The sequence below is a fragment of the Rhipicephalus microplus genome, chromosome 2, assembly GCF_043290135.1.
Source record: "Rhipicephalus microplus isolate Deutch F79 chromosome 2, USDA_Rmic, whole genome shotgun sequence".
Classification (NCBI taxonomy): Eukaryota; Metazoa; Arthropoda; class Arachnida; order Ixodida; family Ixodidae; genus Rhipicephalus; species Rhipicephalus microplus.
In genome coordinates this window covers 205,522,868-205,542,137 of record NC_134701.1, presented here as the reverse complement: position 1 = coordinate 205,542,137, position 19,270 = coordinate 205,522,868, and the positions used below count along the sequence as shown (strand labels likewise).

At 43.7% G+C, this 19,270-nt stretch overlaps 1 protein-coding gene across 1 annotated transcript in view; it reads right to left on the bottom strand.

Annotated features, from left to right (window-relative positions):
- LOC142787038 (uncharacterized) overlaps window positions 1-7,766 on the bottom strand; it is a 44,775-nt gene extending 37,009 nt beyond the window's left edge. Inside the window, exon 1 of the mRNA XM_075884663.1 lies at window positions 7,617-7,766. The gene's annotated coding sequence lies outside the window, so the exon portion shown is untranslated. The remainder of the gene's footprint in view (window positions 1-7,616) is intronic.
- Window positions 7,767-19,270: the final 11,504 nt, after the last annotated feature.

Here is a 19,270-nt window from a genome sequence, read left to right as displayed (position 1 = left end):
GAATTCACTCGCTCCGTGCTCTCTGTTTGCGAAGCGGGGCAGTGCCGCCGTCTGTAAGAGCTCAAGAGAAGTAATGCGGCATGAAGCATTTGGCTTTCGAGATTGCATCCAGGCGTGTATAGTCTTAGATGCCATGGTTAAAGCCTCTCGGCAGCAGTGAAAAGCCTTGACCCAGCGAGCGTCGGAGAGTCACTGATGCAGTTCGCTTCGTGTTTGCACGTGAAAGCTCGTTGTTGAAGTCACGCAGCTTCCACATGCACCAGAAATGTTTCCGCCCACTACTTCGAGTGTGATAGCACCGGATGTTTAAATAAATGTGCTGCAGTGCGCACCGCAGCCAGGCGACGATGTCAACAGGCGAAAGTCATGTCTTGGTGGAGCGAAACTGAGGCCAGCAAAACGAGAGAACACAGGCGCGCGTTCGCAGTTCAAGTACGACACTGCGCGTGGCGCGCTGCTGAAACGCGGTATGCGGGAGAGTTGATGTATGTTTCAGGAGCGCACACCGTGCTGTTTTTCTGCTTAACTTTTGATATTTGAAAACACGCATATCGTGTAGCAGTGTTTAGTGCGCGTTTGTTGATGGCATTTTTGTGCGCGACTAACAATACGCTGTGTTTAGGTATGTGTTAAAAGTTTCGGTTACCGCGATGATTAAATCATGGTCATGGGTGGCAGCCGTTACCATGGCGACGTGTTATTAGGCATCAACGTGGCTTTGCCCACGTTAGACGGTGATATAGGCATGACACGCCAATAGAAATTGTATACGCTCTCATATATAACTACACAATAAGCAGCACTTTTATGAAGACACGTTTCATTTTTGTGCTGTACCGATTTCTGACACGGAGGGATGAACCATTGATTTTAGTTGGTATCTACGAGATTTTGTCTCTATCCCTACTTATTTATATGTCTTTCTACCTTTTTCTGCCTGCCTTCCCTCCCTCTTTTTTATCTCTTTTTATCTATGACCTTCTTTCGCTCTACAGTCATTCTCTCGCCTACCTTTTCACTGCACTGTCCTTTTTTATGTTGTATCTCTTTCTTTTTCTTTGCATCTCTTTTTTCCTACGTCTGTTCTTCTCTCTCGAAACGAGAACTCGCGGGGAGGCTAGGGCTTAAGTGCCAATAAACTTATGCCATAGAGCGACAAATCCAGGTCAGAAGTGCAGGTGGCACAAGCTGCACTTGCCAAATGGAGGGCAAACGTGCAGCACTCTTGAACCAGTGCAGAAAGTGCGGTCAAATCAAAGAGACCTCTTAGCAGCTCTATCGTTAAAAATGGAACGCTGTAACGTAGCATGAACGCGCCGCAGAATTGCGTCGAATCTAGACGGCGCTGCGAACCGCGTTAGTCACCAGTTTCACTTACCGTTATCAACTCTTAATGACTTGCAGATTATTTACACCAGAAACAGCGCCCGCCTTCGCATATTCAGAAGGAAGAAAGCGAAGAACCCGCTGTGCTCAAAAAAAAAACAAAAAAAAAACGTGAGTGATGACCGCCGCGTTATTAGTTTCGCTTCAACGCGGCGAAAATAAGAATCCTTCCCGACGGGAGATCTTCGCGCAGCCAAAAACGGCCTCTTTCTATCTGAATATTCCTAGCCGACGTCTTTTCTGTGTCGCAGTTCGCAGAATATATATGTTTTCAGCATGTAATATCTCGTTATGCCCAAAACAGTCTGCTCTAGCTTTATCATTGTGATTGGGAGCGTCCCATTTCTTCAAGTTATTTTTTCCGCTGTAGGGAAGAAGCAATCTTTTGCCGTTTTGGCTAATGCTACTCTCAGAGGCAATATTGCAAGTTTAAACAGAGAGACTTAATATAGTTAGGTTTACGAGAAGGGACCGCTTGAATTTGGGCTAATTTATTTAAGGATAATGAAGAAATGAACGAAGAGCAGCGTTAGAGTAACTCGTCACATTTGCAGTAAGAAGAATATGCTGACAGCATCCTCCAAAAGTGGATAACCTTATATACTGGGTAACTTCAAAAAATCATGTTCTGTAGCCTGATTAGTTTTCAGGCTTTGCTATGAGCCCAGGAAGAAACTAGCTAGCTGTACTTATTAGGCATCTGCAACAAGCTCGTGAAGACTAGCACGGAAGTATAAAATTACTGACCGTTTAGAAGAAATCGCTTCCAGAATTGTTATAGTGTTAATACTTTATTTAGAAGAAAGAGAAGAAGGAGCACAGGAGGAGGATTAAAAGGGGGTACTGTGTGTTAAAGGCGAATGTAGCTTTGCGAGATATACAGGATATTACCCCGCCCGGTTTCTGATACAAGCTCATGGCGTTCAGCTCAAGTATACATGCACAAAAAGCTATTTGTTTGTACTTATCACAAATTAGAACATTAAGGGCGTCAGTGGCCAAGAATCACCCATATTTATTCACCTACAAGACAGACGCAGAGAGAGAGAGAGAGAGAGAGAGAGAGAGATAAAGGAGCCAAGGAAAGACTTGTAGATGAGCCAAACGAAGTATCTGGTTAACATCCTTGCACTAGTAAAGAATAACGGAGAGTGTACTGAGCGAATATTACTGCACAGATTACGAGAATTATCAATGACAGGTTGCGTGGAAGACTTAAAATGCCAATATATAATGACAATTTGTGAACATGCAGGCAGGCAACCAGGTAGGTAGGTTTATAAATGAGTAATAAAAACGAATAAATAAATAAATAAATAAATAAATAAATAAATAAATAAATAAATAAATAAATAAATACTCCACATGCCTGTGCATGCGGCCACTGCCCTGACAACTCAACTCATGCTGCTCACAATGTTTTCCAGACGATTGGTATTCACAGAACAGCAGCGCTTAGTTCTTTGTTATTCCTCTCCATGGCGGCCGCGGTCTGTCATGAAGATTTCGTGAAATGAAGGTACAGGGAGAGAGCTCAAGTAACCCTGCTGAAGGTGATCAAGTAAACGGCCTGCAGAAGAAGCAGCAGCAGGATGGAAATGCGAAATGGGTTATGAGCAACAACAAAAGCATTCGAGTGTGTCGACTGCACAGAGCTTCATATTTTGGTGTCCTGGATAGACAACCTCCGTTCTTCCACTTCAGAAACTTTCTCCTTATGTAGTCGACCCGCGTTTCACTACGTTTTTACTTCAGGGCTTTCCTATGGGAGGTTCGATGGAGACGTAACATTGTTTGTCTATAAACAGCCCAGTCTTGTAGCGAGGCTTCTACAATCTCAGTGACTTACTTTTTCCTCGAATAAGCCCTTGCATGCCACCCTGGCTGGCCCTTGCCCGAAAAATGCCGGCCAGGGTGTGCTTGGATAGAAGAGGCCAAAGTTTACCAGCTTGCTGTTTCGGCATGCAGCTAGGCTCTATTCTGCTACTCTGTATAAGATCACATCGTGCGACCGGTCGTGACAGCTTGTGTATATGTAATGAAGTTACATATGTACAAGGAGAAGGGGCAGTGGAAACGTTTCTTCCCCCACCTCACCCTAATTCACTCCCATGACTTTCCTCATTCAGACCTTTACCGTCTTTACCTAATATGCATTGCTATGGCCTTGCAGGTATCTGCTAATAATAGCTATTGAGGACTCCTAATTTTGCGTTGAAATAACTGTTTACTTTGTCCCCATGGCCCGGCAAGGTTGAGAACCAAGAGCGAGCTGCCGCTAGCAGCGCGATGCCACGTCATGCTAATGTTAGCATTATTTGAGATTTGATCGCTTAGGTGGTGGTGGAGGGGGCATTGGAGTGAAGGTATAACGCCAAAGTCTGATTGTTTCCCCATGAATTGTCGTTGTACTAAGCAGATACCATGAAGACAAAATTATTGTATCGATAGTGGTGTCCGTCGTATGCATTTATCATACTACAACATGCTTGGGTGGCCATGTCTCCATTTCATTATGATCAATAAAAAGTGAACTGGTTTAGAGGAAGAGTCCATGGAACGAGTTCAATATGCCAGTGTTTAAACCACTTGTCAGTGCTTGCTTATTACTCTTGCCTATTACTTTCTAGTCTATGTTTATACGTATGCCCTTTATTTCCTTACTTTTCAAAGCGAGGTACAAATAACACCAATAGTAAATGCACCACCGGCAAATGACTACTCTGCATCGACTGTCAAAAAACAGGTGCATATTTAATGATTGCGACGTGAGGAATTTCCAGCTTTAAGGAAGAAGCACATTATACGCTATCCAGGGAGCCCCTGAAATCTGTCATCCCAGTGTCATGCACGTTCTCCTTAGTGCGAATATGTATACTTGCATATCAACATTTTATTAAGCCGGGCCGTGCCATCTATAAGCAAAACTATGTCCACACCTGTCCCGTACGTTAACCACAGCACGGAAACTGTACCCGGCAGAGCATCGAAAGGATGTTTGGCTCGGATTAATAACGGCTGATGGTTCCAATACTTCGACATCCGAGACGGTAGCGACCGAAGCCTGACAGATGACATCGAAGCCTGCCCTCGATTCTTCTGCATTTCCGCGCGAGCTTTCCTAACTCGGTTTTCTCTTAGTACGAGAGGATAGAAAAGGTGAAGAGAAGGGGCAGACAGGATCCGGCTACAGTCGACTCACCGCCGTAATGGGTGAATGGTTCGTGTGGGCGCGATGCAGACTTAGCTACAAGCTGCCTAGGCGCTGCCTTTTACACACACCCAGTGTCCTCTGCCACGAAGTGGAAATAGGCTTATCGCCACTCCCCCTTTTTCTCTCTCTTCCGCACGGATCCTTTTCTTCTGGTTTACGATGCCCCGTACTTGAGTGTGTCATTTCTGACGGCAACGAAATGAGGTTCGGTGCCGGCGAAGTCCTTCGTTTTACCGCCTCCTCGCCTGTTCCTTTTTCATTCCAGATGAGCATGTCGTATTCATACTATAGAGCTGTAATGCAATTGATCAATGATTCCTCAGTAACAATCTTTTTTGAATTCGCTATCTTTCTTGCACTGTTTTTCCGCTCACAGTTTTATCTCTTTACAAGAAATTTGTGAAAGGTTCACCTCTATTAAGTACAGAAATACTGAATAAATCACGATACATTTAGCTCGATTCATACTGTCGTCACTGGAGGTATAACGTAATTTGTTCAAGTCGTATAACCTTCATTCTTATTATCGGGTGCGTTCTACTGCGACGGTCTGGTTTTCTCAAAGTGGTTTCTCACACTACCTTGTGCTTGCCGATTTCTAGATTTGAACACATCATCATGTTTTCTGCTTCTCTTTACTGCGTATTTGTTTTCCTAGCACACTTACATAGCAGACATGCTGGTATTGAAACTTAGCGTTGCTTAAATTGGTACATGGCAAACTCGAACTAGAATGTCAACTACCTACATTCACTCTGCAGTTCCCATCGCGGTTTTCTCGTCTGTTTGCATGATGCCTAACCATTTTAATTGTGCAGGTCGTCACGCAGTTTCTAACTTCACCTCAAGATATTCTGTAGGCCAAACTTTTCTGCCAAGGGTGCCCAGGTAACTATTGCGAGAGTTCAAAAACATGCCGACATGACAAGATGCATCTTTCTATTGCACGGACTAAGTCCCACAATTTCTGCGTTTTGATCAACGGCCTATTTGGGCAAGATTAATCACCTAATTAAAAGAAACAACGGAGCTCAGCAAGAAATTTCAGTTAAAAGTTGCAGATAGATTTGGGAAACATGCTACTAGACAGTTTCTAACTTTATATTTATTTCGAATTATTCTTGTTCTATTTTCTGCAGATGCTAGCAAAATGCAATAAAACTGCCACGTGACACGTGCGATGCATTTCGCTTCGATTGAAATGCAACTGCTGTTGTTGAGATCCAACCCGTGACCTTCAATTTAGAAGACGAGCGCTGCAACCACTGCACCTCCGCGCTGGACTCTTTGCGAATGTTGGCTGGTGTTTACTCATATTGGCTGTCAAAGCAAGAAAAGATAACGAGATGGCATTACGCCCAGTGCGATCACCTTCCTCTAGTGTCTAGCCCCCCCCCCCCCCCCCCCCCACACACACACACAAAACGCAATTTTTCTTGCGATTTCAGTTGCTGTAGCTTCAAGAAAAGATAGAGAAGACGATGGGAAAACGTTGTTTACAAGCTCCTACTTCTTCTAAGAAAGTAAATAGTTAAATCGTGTGATCACGGTGCAGGGTTGTGCATAAATAACATTTTAAATTAGCTTTTACCATATATTTTGCTTGGTTTGTTTCTGCTTATCGACATCACCAGTGTACTTGACGTGAAAGAGGGAATTCTCTGTGCTACGTTACATTTACTGAAATAGGCAGCAAGGCGAAAAACGAAGCAAAGCTGTCGTATTCTAAGAACACACAAACTATGTTGAAAAGTTTTCTGCCGAAGAGGAAAATAGGAAAGTCGCTTTGTTTTACTAGCTGCTGTGAGCGTGAGGCTTGTGGGGAAGTTCTAAGATTTGTTGTTCTTCTCGCTGTTTGAATTTCCCTCCTATAAGTTTTGAAATATGCAAACCACATGCCTTCTGCATGCTGGGTTAGGGGTAGTTTGTGAGCGCCGAGTAAGACATAAATATCTGTCACGCCTGACACGTACGCACATATGGCGTGTAGTATTGATGCCATATGGGGGGCGTCGAGATAAAGCACAGCCTGCTTATAGAGTCAAAAGCAAGATAGCAGGTTGGCCTAGAAGACAACGCAGATCAGCGTTCGCATTCTCATAACTTCCTTCTAAAAAACAAAAGGATTAATAAGGTAAACCCTACATGCAGTTTGAAGTGCTTTCTGAAGGTTTCAGTAACCGTATACGAAGTGCGATTTGCATAAAAAATTGTGTTGCTGGGTATGCGCTACACAGCGGGGCACCTGACAAACATTAAAATGGAGTCGACACATTGAAATGCGTCCTTGCCTAATGTGCTATTGTAGTTTTCAAACGGTGGTCTGCTCTTCCCAAGTTTTAATTTACGTGAAGACTCGATGAAAGTAGAGACAGGCGCTTGATGCTTACATATAGAATGGTGGCATGACTTAGTAGCGTGTTTACCCAGCTAGGGCCATAAAAATTGGCACTGAGCTTTTTAATCTCGGGATCGAATTTCTCCTCTCGCCTTTCTCGTCGCTCTGCGCATGCGCTAGCTCGGGCGCTGGTGTGGAGCTGCTGGTTTCCGCATTAAGACTGGTGACTGGGACTCTAAATGTTCTCACGTATCGTGAGAATGGACGCGCTTCACTGGAAAATGTGATCTACAGCCTTCCGACTCCTCCACTTGTATTTTCATAAAGCACGTGCTCCTTACACATTACTATTATGACGCCCTGAAAATGCTGACAAGGCCGGTTACATTCGCGCGATAATAGCACAATGGGTTGAAATATCGCATTCGCCGATTGCATTATAGACAGGGAGTGAGAAAATGACATTGATATATGTCACAACCTCCATCACTAATTTGTCACAGGTGTATAGGGTGGAAGAGAGTGGCAGAAGAGACAAAGAGAGAAAAAGAAGAAATGAAAAGGAAAGAGAACAAAAAGGAGAAATATAATAGTGAAGGGAAGAATGAACAAAATAGATATAGAAGAGTGGAGGTAAGTGGAAGTGACTATTGTCTGCAAAACCACAGCGTTGCTTACTTCTGTAGCACTTGGGACTTGGTTGATGCCTTGGTCAGCTTGTACTTTGTCTTCCGCTTCCTTGCGTAAAAGTTCGTCCTTGATTGTCAGCTGACTTTCCTCGAACACGTATGTTGGGTAGATGCCCACTTGAGCTTGGGTGCCGTCTTCGATTCTCTGCGCAAGTATTTGTCATTCATTGTTGGCTGGCACTCCCAAAATGGGTTGTTGTCATGCATTTTGTTCACCGTGCTGATTTTCGGCATTCATTGCTGGTGGTTTTGATCAATCGGTTTGCGAAGGAACCTTCGCTCGGATATCCATGGAATGACCCACGAGGTTCTACGGAAAAAAATTTGGCTTATGATAATCTGTTTTATGCCAGATGACGGACAGACGTGCGTCATTGCGTCGTCAAAGGGTTGTCGGCTCTTCGCCTGCACAACGTAGGTCCTTGTAAAGAGTGTGTTTTGTATTTTAAAGAGTTCATCGGCAGTTTAAGTTTGTAGAATCTAATTGACTACTATCTTCATTATTTTTTATTACACCCAAACTTCCTTGGTTTTCTGTTACTTCTGGTTTCCATCCTCCCAGGTCGTTCCTAATAGTTTTACAAGTTTCGTTTTGTTGTGTCAGTGTACATTCCTAAAACTAATGGTTGAAACTTATGACGATTTCGTCACATCGACATTTCAACGTATTTGAAGTATTGAATCCAAAGTGGTTGTGGGGGAATCGTCCTTGTACCCAATAACTTGAGCAGTACACAATTTGTCTATGAAATATTCATATAAGTTATTAGGATTGCTAACCCATTCGTCAGTATAACTATTTTTACATTTCTTTGACCAAATAGCATTTCATTGGTCGTTGTCCTTGGAGGCGGAAATGTTGTAGGCCCGTGTGCTCAGATTTGGGTGCACGTTAAAGAACCCCAGGTGGTCTAAATTTCCGGAGCCCTCCACTACGGCGTCTCTCATAATCATATAGTGGTTTTGGGACGTTAAACCCCACATATCAATCAATTGGTCGTTGTCCTGTGCGAGTTCCACCTTGCTTCATAGACATTCACTGAAAACGGAGAGTAGAATAATGCACCGGCTACTTTCGAAACCAGTTCTAACATGAGGGGCTGAAACATGGCGGGTAACAAAATGAATAGAGCGAAAAACTGATGAACACGTGGTGTGGAACAGAACGTAAGAAGAAGAGAATGCACATAAAGAGGCTGGGCAGCGTCACTGGTGTCTGACCTGTGTTTCTAAGTATGATACACATGTGCCATGTGCATTTTCGCAAATTGATTGATCGATTGAAATAACTTTACTGAAGTCCTGCAGGACACACCCTAACGTGCAGTGGGCAGACTCAGACATTAGGACCACCCGGCCAAGCCTGTCAGCCACTTCGCGTGCCTGTTGGACAGTCCAAAGCTGGTCGGCTAGGGGTGGGTTGCGGATGGCCTCCTCCCACCTGGCCAGGTGGGAGGAGGCCATGGAAGAATCTGAGATTGATTTAAGCCCCTCTCCCCCCTCCCTCCCGAGCACGTGTTGCAACGTGGACAGCTTCCGCGCTTGCGGGGCACGCGTAATCCTGATAGTTTTCATGGTATATTGCACGCATAGTGTACATAAATACGGTTATGTTTCCCTCTGCAGCAATGTAAACGTAAGCGCCTGAGCTTGATTTATTTCCGAGTGAGGAGGAGGGTACCCTCCCCACGCTAATATTCGTAATTTCATTGCAGGTATTGGGTGCGTGCTTTCCGTTCAATGCCTCGTATTTGTCGAACCCGGAGCCGACGTAGTCAGTGAGCGCACGCGCGCGGCTGCGTGGGTTGTCTTGCTGAGGTTTGTGGGGACACCCACTACGGGCTCGACATGTGCGGGGTACCATATTAGCGGACAATGTTTCATCCTGTCGGGTCTGACAGCTTGCAGTAGGTTCAGCGCTTGTTCGGTGATTAGATGGCACTCGTGTACCCTTATTGCCGATATCGTGTCGCTGTATAGGGCATCGCTGTTGGTATCGATAAGTGCCAATGCCATGGCCACTTGCTTGATTACGGCTGGGCCGTAAGTTCTTATAGATGCAAAACTTGTGAGGCGCCTCTTGTTGTCAACGACGGACACACAAAACGCGCAGCTCCCATGGTAGGCTACTGCATCGACGAAACTGGCCTTGCGCTCTTCACCATGAATTCGCCTGATTATAGTTGTGGCTCTGGCCATCTACCCTTGTGTTCAGGATGAACGTTTCTCAGAGTCAGAGCCATGAGGTTGTGTATTCGCCTGGGCAGCTGACACTTTTAAAGACGATATTCTTGGGGACCTACGACGCAAATATTTCTGTGTGTCTGTCTGTCTGTTTGCTCTTAACGGTACTCTAAACGGCACCCTAAACGGCACCAAAGTGACTAAATGATACTCCAAACGGCCAACCCCATCCGCAGCGCCCACCAATATTGCTCAAGATTCAGCGTTCATACTTGTGTGATTGTCAATTGAAAAGCAAATGTTGCGCATATCTGAGCCACCATAACAACACGTCAATATTATGTATGTGTGTCTGTTACTAGAAAAAATGATACACAAGTAATTATGAGGACCGTAGCGTTTATCATGTTGCGCTGACCAGGTAACGCTTGCACGAAAAGGCAAGTGTTTCCAATGCTTTGCTAAAACGACACGGTGAGGGCACCTACCCGTCGCCTTGCGTTCTACACCTTATCACCTCCGAGACGGGCGCGCAGGCCACGCGCGCTTCATTTTCCAAGATAACTGCCAGATGGCGGTCATGTCTCACGTGTGATGTGACTTGATGCACTCGTGCGCCTCCGCTGATCACTCTAGGTACTTTAACGCAGCGCCTACAGAATACCATACACCAATTTCCTTGCGTAGAACGTCAACTTTACGTTTTGTTCACTCTCTCGAGGCACGCAAGACTATCGTCTTTCGACGATATTTGTAGTATAACATGAAGATACGAAGCCAATTTTTAGCCCCGTCGACGGGCGGGGGGGAGGGGGGGGCTGAACTGTAAAATACGTCTGCCGGCTCTCGTTGGGGAAAGTCTCACGAGTTGTGCTTTCTTTTTCCTTGGCCTCCGCAATCTTCTCAAGAGCGTCGTGGACGCCTAGTCGCAGGAGTCAGCTGGTCTTGGGGAAAATTGGCATACCCAGGGCTCTCTCTGTGATCTTCCTAGGCAGCGTGCTGAGCTTGTCCACTCCTGACCTCTGGCACTGGTGCGTTGCCGAAACGTAAGTGAACATAAATAGTGATAAAGTACTGTGCATATGCGCAGCTTTTTGCATTAATCAATCGTAGTTATTGTAGGCAACATCATTCAAAGCGCTGTCACATTATAGTTAGGCATCTCTCGTAGCGTGGTGGGTCTACATCTATAATTGTGAACTCAACCAATTTGAAGCTTTTAGTGAATTCGGCTGTTAGCTTAATGAAATCAAGGCTCAGTTTTGGCCCCTCTACGGAGGAGCCAATTACACATTCCTGGTGTTTAATTTGAGCCAGGCTCACATGGACCATTTCGTAGTTATAATTTATAGTTTAGTGCCCGTTTTATTTCTTCTCCGACATGCGTCACTTTACCATGTTTTGTAATTACTTGCAAAGGAAACAATAGCAGCGATAGCGGCAGTCTACTGGCGCTTCTACTTCTAATTAAATGCTCCCGTATCAAGGTTTTCGTTCATTTCTAAAATACAAAGAAACAAACGGGAAAGACGAATGACAATTCGTATGCATTGTGGGCATGATTGGAATAATTAACTTTGCGGAGGCTGCTTTACAAGTGAGCCTAGTAAGAAGTGAAAGAAAGACCCGCGTATGCGAGCTATGAGGTTTTCACAAATCTTATCAGGTTTTCTGCCACGTCTGTGAATACTCATTTCTTCTCTTCCGCCTTCGCATCACTCGAAGCGAGTGACATCAAGGGTGTAAGTACAGTAGCGGAGAGGAAAAAAAAGGTCACTGTGTGTCCTCATCTTGCTTTGATATCAGCTAGGCAAGCAACGTATTAGAAATACATTCACGCTTGGTGACTGGCAGCTTTTCTGAACCCAATTAATGAAAAAAAAGAAGCTCTGTCGTAGCAACGACATTCTACCCAGCGATGGTAGAGCCTTCACTCTGGAGCCGTTATGCTTTTTGCTATCTTGAGAGTTATATCGACCAGCGTGCTCCTTCCAATACTCTTGTTTCGGTATGTTCGTTATTGGTATTACCTTAGATTGTTTGGCAGTGCAACACAACGTGGAAGAGCGTTGGGTGTTTTCCAAATAGCGGCCATTTACTGTCATAAGCTTCCGGCTGAAGTTAACTCGATAGACTTAGTTCGAGACTTAGTTTAAACGTCTTTGCAGGCAACCGACTACTCTCTACTATATATTATTATGTTTCTGAGGAGAGTGGGTCAGATACGCCTTAGGGCTGCTTGCCTTCGCCAACACAGGGTAGCCAGCTCGTCTACGAACTTTCCAACCTCCCTGTCCTTGAGCTTGTGTCTTCCCTCCCTCCTTACCACGCCTCAGTTTTACACATCAAAAAGGTGTCACTGAAATTGGCTACGCAGTCAATAAAGTGAAATTTTTTATATCATTACGAACGAAAACCTTTGTACGGAAAATATCCTTAGGAGGCGAAGCGTACAACACCGCACTCATCAGATATTCACGTCATTGTTGTCATCATCATCTTTCGAACACCGACCACAGGATTCGCCACCTATGTGGTGGCAAATCAAAATCGGTGCTTTACCTCTAGCCTCTAACCTCTCACAAGACCACTTTTTCGCTGACACCAGCACTTTGAGTTGGCGCTTGTTTGCATGGCTATATGTGGGGAAAATGAATGGCCTAACGATTCTCGCCTTTGTGCTCATGTAAACAGAGGAACTGTCTCTTTGTCTCAATTCTTAAGGTGATAAGTTTAAATGTTTGGGTTTAAAGGCATTGTTAGGTTCCTAAAAAAATTGTAAAAAAAAAGTGAGTGCGCCCGCTGCACGTTAGCAAGCCTGCTACGCGTGTGTCCTTCCTTCCATCCGTTCCCCTCGTGTTGACGCCAACGCTGGTGGCGCCGACGGCGACAATCTCTCCTCGCGTTTGACGAGGCGTCTGGCGCTTTCGGCTTACAAGCAGGAGAAGGTACCCACCAGGGGAAAGCTATTCGCACTCGAACCTAAACCCACGAGGTCGCGGCATCGATGCGTCCCGCAAGAAGTCCTACGAGACCACGTTATATTCGAACCGCGCAACATTGCTTGCACGGAAAGTTAACATGCACATCCACATTGTAAGCTATGAAAAAATAAACAAAGTCACAGCCCATTCATTTTAAGGACCACCGACCGCTAGCAAAGCGCACGTGCGCCCTAAACCAAGTTATGGGCCTAAATAAGAGGGATGGCCTGAAAAATGCGAGAAAGAGCCCTAGGAGACTCGAGTGACAAGGCAAGCAGAGCGCTTTGGCGTATCCATTGTGTTCCACCAATTTGTGGTGGTCGAATCCATTTCAACTTCCGGTACACAGATACCCTCTATGTAAGCGCTCTCGCCGTATAGACCACTCTAAACGCACACTTACCCGATAAGTGGCACGTCTTATTACATACGTACAGACACAGCCGCGCAATATCGGCAACACACCCATCAGGCCAACGCCACAGATACAGATGAGTACAGATAAAATAAAGGTGCCATTTAGGACCGCACCGTATACGAAGATGCCCGTTTATGCCGCAGAAACCACAGTGCGTATAAGTTGGAGGAGTGGGTGGCTGGTAAATTATTTCTTTCACCTGGTGAAGTACGAAAACTCAAAATTTATTTTTGATTGCGGCGTTGACAAAAGGCTCGTGGGAGATAGAAAAGCGATAAAAAAGGCAGTGGTTTAGAGGTCAAAAGGACAAACTAGCTAACATTGCCCTTGAGCCATCGTTGTTAGTTTGCTTTGGCAGTCAACTCGAAGTGGTGTCAATGCTGGAGCAAAACTAAAATATTGATAGAGACAGAAAGAGAGTATACTACCCAGACGTGCACGTCCATGTGTATAGAATTATTGCAGAAGTCATTTTTATCCATGAGCTTACAGGTTGCCAGTTTTGCTTTTGAAGTTACTGAAGAGGTCGCATTATATATAGCAACGGGTGCAGAAGGGAGCACCGCTTTCGCGTGGGTTTCCATCAACCGTCACATTCACCGTTACTCACGGTTGGTCACAGTGACAAACTGTGCCATGAAGGTGCTGCCATTAAAGCTTACTCTATATCAGACGATAAAGAACGTTGCTCCTTGAAAAACAAAAAGCAGAATTGGAATGTTTCAAGAGTCAACTGCTTGCATTTATGGTCACATTCAAATGGAGAGAGTGTCCTAGCTCGGCTGATACAGAGTGGTTCGCGGAGGTCATGGCTGAGCGACGAATAGATTTAGGGAACAACGGCTTGAAATGGTCGACGAAGAATCTAGAAGTCTCAGCGATAGTGTTTGCGCTTCTAAAGCGCATGTTTATAAACAGAGTGGCGCTTAGAATGACAAAATGACATTCTTTTAACTTGTATTTTGCTGTGCGAAACAGGGTAGAGAGAGAGAGATAATATATATATATATATATCCTTCAGAAGCTAGAAGTGATGATGTTTGAATTCTACTATCTTTCAATAAGCCGTATTGTAGCAGAGTTTAAAACATAATCTAGAAAAACAGAAAAATTCCGGCTGTGGCGGCTGCATTTCCGATGGAGGCGGAAATGTTGCAGGCCCGTGTACTCAGATTTGGGTGCACGTTAAAGAACACCAGGTGATCTAAATTTCCGGAGCCTTCCACTACGGCGTCTCTCATAATCATATGGTGGTTTTGGGACGTTAAACCCCAGAAATCAATCAAATCAATTAGAAAAATAGAACTTCTGTCTGCTTAGCATTATGTTCAGTAAATATTGAAGCTCAAATGTCTGAAGTGTCCTGAATAGGGTTAATATGTACATAAGACCAGTGATTACGGGGATATTGTGGCCATATACTTTGACCACATAATTTTCTTTTTTACCGCGCTCAAACTCTATCAGATCAGAGCTGTGAGAGGTGGAGTCAAAGTTGTCAAATGGTCGAGTTATAGTAGTACGTCGAAATTATGGACCTGTACCACATGGTTTTATAATAAAAAGGCATTGTTCTATCATACACTGAACAAGCAGAAAAAAAAAACTATCCTCAATGTGTGCACACCTGCAAGCAAAAAAAAAGAACGTTTCTGAGACAAGGTGGCTTCCTCGTTGACAGGAGTCTCACTTCTCTCTTCATTATAATCTAAGGTATTGCTATTCGCCTGGGAAATCTCAGCGGACGTAATGGCTTTTGGAGACCCGACATTAGCTTAGGCACTGTTGGCAGAACCTCTTTCCGGTGTACGACGTATCCTGCGCTGTATCCTTTCGAGATTACCCTATGCGTCTGATACTTGTTTTATAAGAGGCAGCTTCCGTCTCCTAAGCTTTTCACTTCTTTATTTTGTATTGCGTGTTTTTGTCATTTAAGGATGTCGTTTTCTCAAATACGTTTTCTGCGTTTGTTTTGTTCTTTTTGTCTATTGTAAGTTCATTACTGTCTTGCAAGACATAGATGTTACGTCTCCACCTTACTATATTGGTGCAGTATCGCAGAACGATTGAGATGGTGTCGGCTAATTACAAGGTTGAAAAAGTGAAGCTTTTTTCCCCGTACAAAGTAATCGTCCATATCCGGTTGTTATGGATAATGTGGTTTGGACAGTGTTGTTCAAGCTTCGTTTTTTATTTTGTACCAAGTTTTATTTCACATTTTCATGAGTAATATTCCCCTCTTCTCTATAAGGTGCAAACTCTGAGGTCAAAATAAATACATAAAATGCTGGATTATGACCCACTCTTGTTTAAAGTTAGGTAAAGTACGCAGCGTATTAAATGTATTGCAAACACGAGCCTGAAACCCGAACAAAGGGTCCCAGATTATTAAAGTGTCTTCTATTCAAAGCTACATTTGATTTGATAATCCACTAATTGTTGTGTCCAAGGTTTTGTGGGAGGTGCATGAGGATACAAGCTGGAAAGTAACGAAATAGCGTTTTGTTCAAAATTGATAGTTGAATTGAATTGAAAGTGCGGAATCTTCCACACCTCTGGAGTACGAGTGGTATAACGGTATAAATTGCCAGATGGGTATGCGAGTTCTTCTAATAAGGTAGTGTTGCGTTTAGTACTTTAATACTATGCATTGTAGATGCATTCCAGTGTATTTCATTTCAAGCAATGTCTGCACACGAGATGGTGATCTGCAACTTTTTTTGACACATTCATTCAGTTTGCATATTTGTATCAAGCAACCTTTATTTTCTGCAGCAAGCTGTGATACATTACAGTATCTTCAAGTGCGTTCTTAAAATACTTATGAAAACATGGCTCTGCTTTCACTGTTTTAGTTGTGATTTCGTTTAGCAATTGTTTTTGTAACTAGCAAACGCTATTCTCTTAGAAGAAGACTAAAGGGGAAGAATAACTTGGTTGAGATAAATAAACTGCCCTCTGAGAAATCTAAGCCCATAATTTTCACTGACAAAAGGTAACTATTGGCGGAGAAAATTATGACTGAAGTTTCATTATTATGATAAAGAGTGCTTACCAGTGCAAACTACAGGGCAGGAGGGGACAGGAGAAGAGACGAGACAGAGCGCTGAACGACAACATGAGGTTGGAGCGAAGAGGCCAGGAAAGGGCCCGTTGTATTAGAAATGAAACTCAAATGAAACCCTCCTGCCCTGTCGTTTGCGCTAGTAAGCACTCTTTATCATGTTATACCAACTCGCCGAATCCTACTGTCTCTTTCATTATTACATTTTGCCCCGAAATCTACGCTTGTGACGTGAAAAATTGCAAACAATATTTTTTGTAATTTCGCGAAATTGGCTCAGTGCATTTTCCGAAGCTTCGTATGCTAGGTCAGCGGAACTCACATATGACAATGTATTTGGATTTTATCGGTTAGAAGTGACGTAGGACCCGGTAGACACCTTCAAAATTTATGACGTCATATTCATTGGTGCGAGAATCTGGAGGTGTCATCTCTAGTCTCATTTTCTTTGCGTGCATCTTCTCGCTTACACCAAGCGTCGTGTCACAGTAAGAGTGGTGTTTTCGGCATTGTAAAATTCTATATTGCTAACACAAGAAAAATCATTTTGCTCTTCAGTGGTCTTTTAAATGCTTCTTCTCCTCTTCGCTTTTTAAAGCTCAGTTGTTAAAACGTGAGCGAAATATCGCAACTAAATTCACTTTGTACTACTTTATGTCATGTTTAATGACCTAGAAATTGTGAAATAGATCAAACGTATAGTGACATATTTGCAATACTTTTCACACTGAATGTCCACGCAAGAAATGATTCCGAAGAGATAAAACGAGTAGAGAAACAAATCTTAGAAAGTATGTGGTTGAGAAATCAACAGACCCAAAGCAAACCACAGATTGCAATGTGCTTAATATTCCGATTCCCTTGGGGTATTATCAGCCGAGTAAATTAAGGAACCAGCGAACGAATGTAGAAACAAACTGACAGCCAGAAAAAGAGGTAGATAGACAAACAAACAAACAAGCAAACAAACAGACAACTAAGCAAGCAAAGAATGAAAGAAAAATGGAAGCGAACATAGCATTGGGCATTGTGTTAGAAAACTGTGCTGAAAGCGTTGTGTATAGTGCCGATATTTTTAAGAGAAGCATTTATGCAGAAGGATTTCTCGTAGTATAAATGGGATAGCTTAATCTCAACAAAATATGCGGGCAGATACCAGTCCTGTTGCACGTTGCATAACGCATGCGCACAAAACCAACGCTTCGAGCTTGTTTGTTTCGGTGTAAATACTGGGGAAGGTGCAAGTGCTTGTGTAAAAAAGCAGTGGTGTTACGAATCGTAATTTCCTTCCGATCATCCAACGTTTAGACTCAGAAGCGTCCTCCGGATAACGGCGGGCGCCGTGCATAAGTAAGCAGTATTTGCATCCGCCACTACGTGTCATGTACAAAGGGGCACCGTTCAGTTGATCTTCCTTGTTAATGCACGCATACACTCATGCTGTAATCTCCGTTTTTCTAACAAAAACGAACAAGGATACCGACCGTTGACGGATCGCAAGCAGACACACAAAAGAAAAGCGCGTTTCTCGTGTGCGGTGTCCTGGGCGTAGTTTGAGCGCAACTGTTGCAGATTTTCTTCCACTTGTGACAATTCAAATGTTGCCATCATTACGCGCTCGTGCGCCCCCTCCGAAGCTTTATTGGTTTAAAGGAATATATAACGCCTCGTCGTAAAAAGGCCTTATATGTCCACATTTTTACAATTATACGTTCCATGTTTTATGTCATTCCTTCACTTGTGAGAATATCGTATTCACCGCACTTCTGGGCTTTTTTTTTCTCATATGTGATAACTTATACTTAATGCTTCTTGCTTTTATTCAGCGCACACCACCTCACAATAACAATTTTCTGGTCTTGAGCTTAGAGGCACGGATATTATCCACTTTGATCTTAGCTGAAAGTAAGACTTGTTTTCTGGAAACTCGACAGTGAACATGACAAGGTATGCCTCTGAAAAGCAGGTTATTTCCAGATCGTGAACACAGTACTACATAGAGACAAGAGGAAGAATAGAGAGCAAAGCAGACTGCGCTTCCAAGAGACAAGCATAGACACAGTGTCATCATGAATACCAGCCCATCTGTCTTGCTTCATTACCGGGAACATAGGCCGGAAGCGCTAACCTTTCAAAATTCAATGACGAAGTCAACACAAGTGCTTCCACTAGACTTGTGACTATGTAAAGTGTATTTCCACTAACATACACGTATACATGCACAGAGAATATTAGCGCGAAAATCTCTTCGAAAGCAAGAACATGGAAATAAACTAGAACCACCACACATTGGCGTTTGAAAAGCAAGATGATTGTACTGATTGTTTTGCTACATGCTTTGCAGAAGGGTTTTACAAGCGAGCAAAATCTTGCACCGCTATACGGGCTCATCAAATTAATACGGCTTTAAATTCACTGGAAAGGTTGACGCCCGATGCACTCGAAATAAGTGTATAGATCTGCATTACACGCGAGACCTCTTGTGTCACATAAAAAAAAAAAATGAAATGCTCTGTCGTACTTCCTGCAGCAACATCGATGCTTCTGTGAAACATGTGCGGGTGCATTGCGTTTATTAGACGGTTTTAACAGACGACAGCATGTTCACTAGGAGCACGTGAAGCTGCCTGAGTAAAAAAAGTATGACAACTTTAGAAACCCACAAGGGCCCCTCTATATGTTGAACGGCAAGTCCATGTTTGCGACAAATAGCTTACAGATGGTTACCATACTAAGCAAGGCCGTTTATGCGTGAAAATGTGGGACCCTGACGTGATACTATGAAAGGCTGGTGAGAGCGATGCTATTGTCTAAAGTTGAGAATGAAAAGTGGGAAGGAAGAAATGAAGGAAGAAAGGAAGGAAAGAAGGAAGGAAGGAAAGAAGGAAGGAAGGAAGAAGGAAGGAAGGAAGGAAGGAAGGAAGGAAGGAAGGAAGGAAGGAAGGAAGGAAGGAAGGAAGGGCAACAAGGCGGATAGGTTAACCAGGCATACG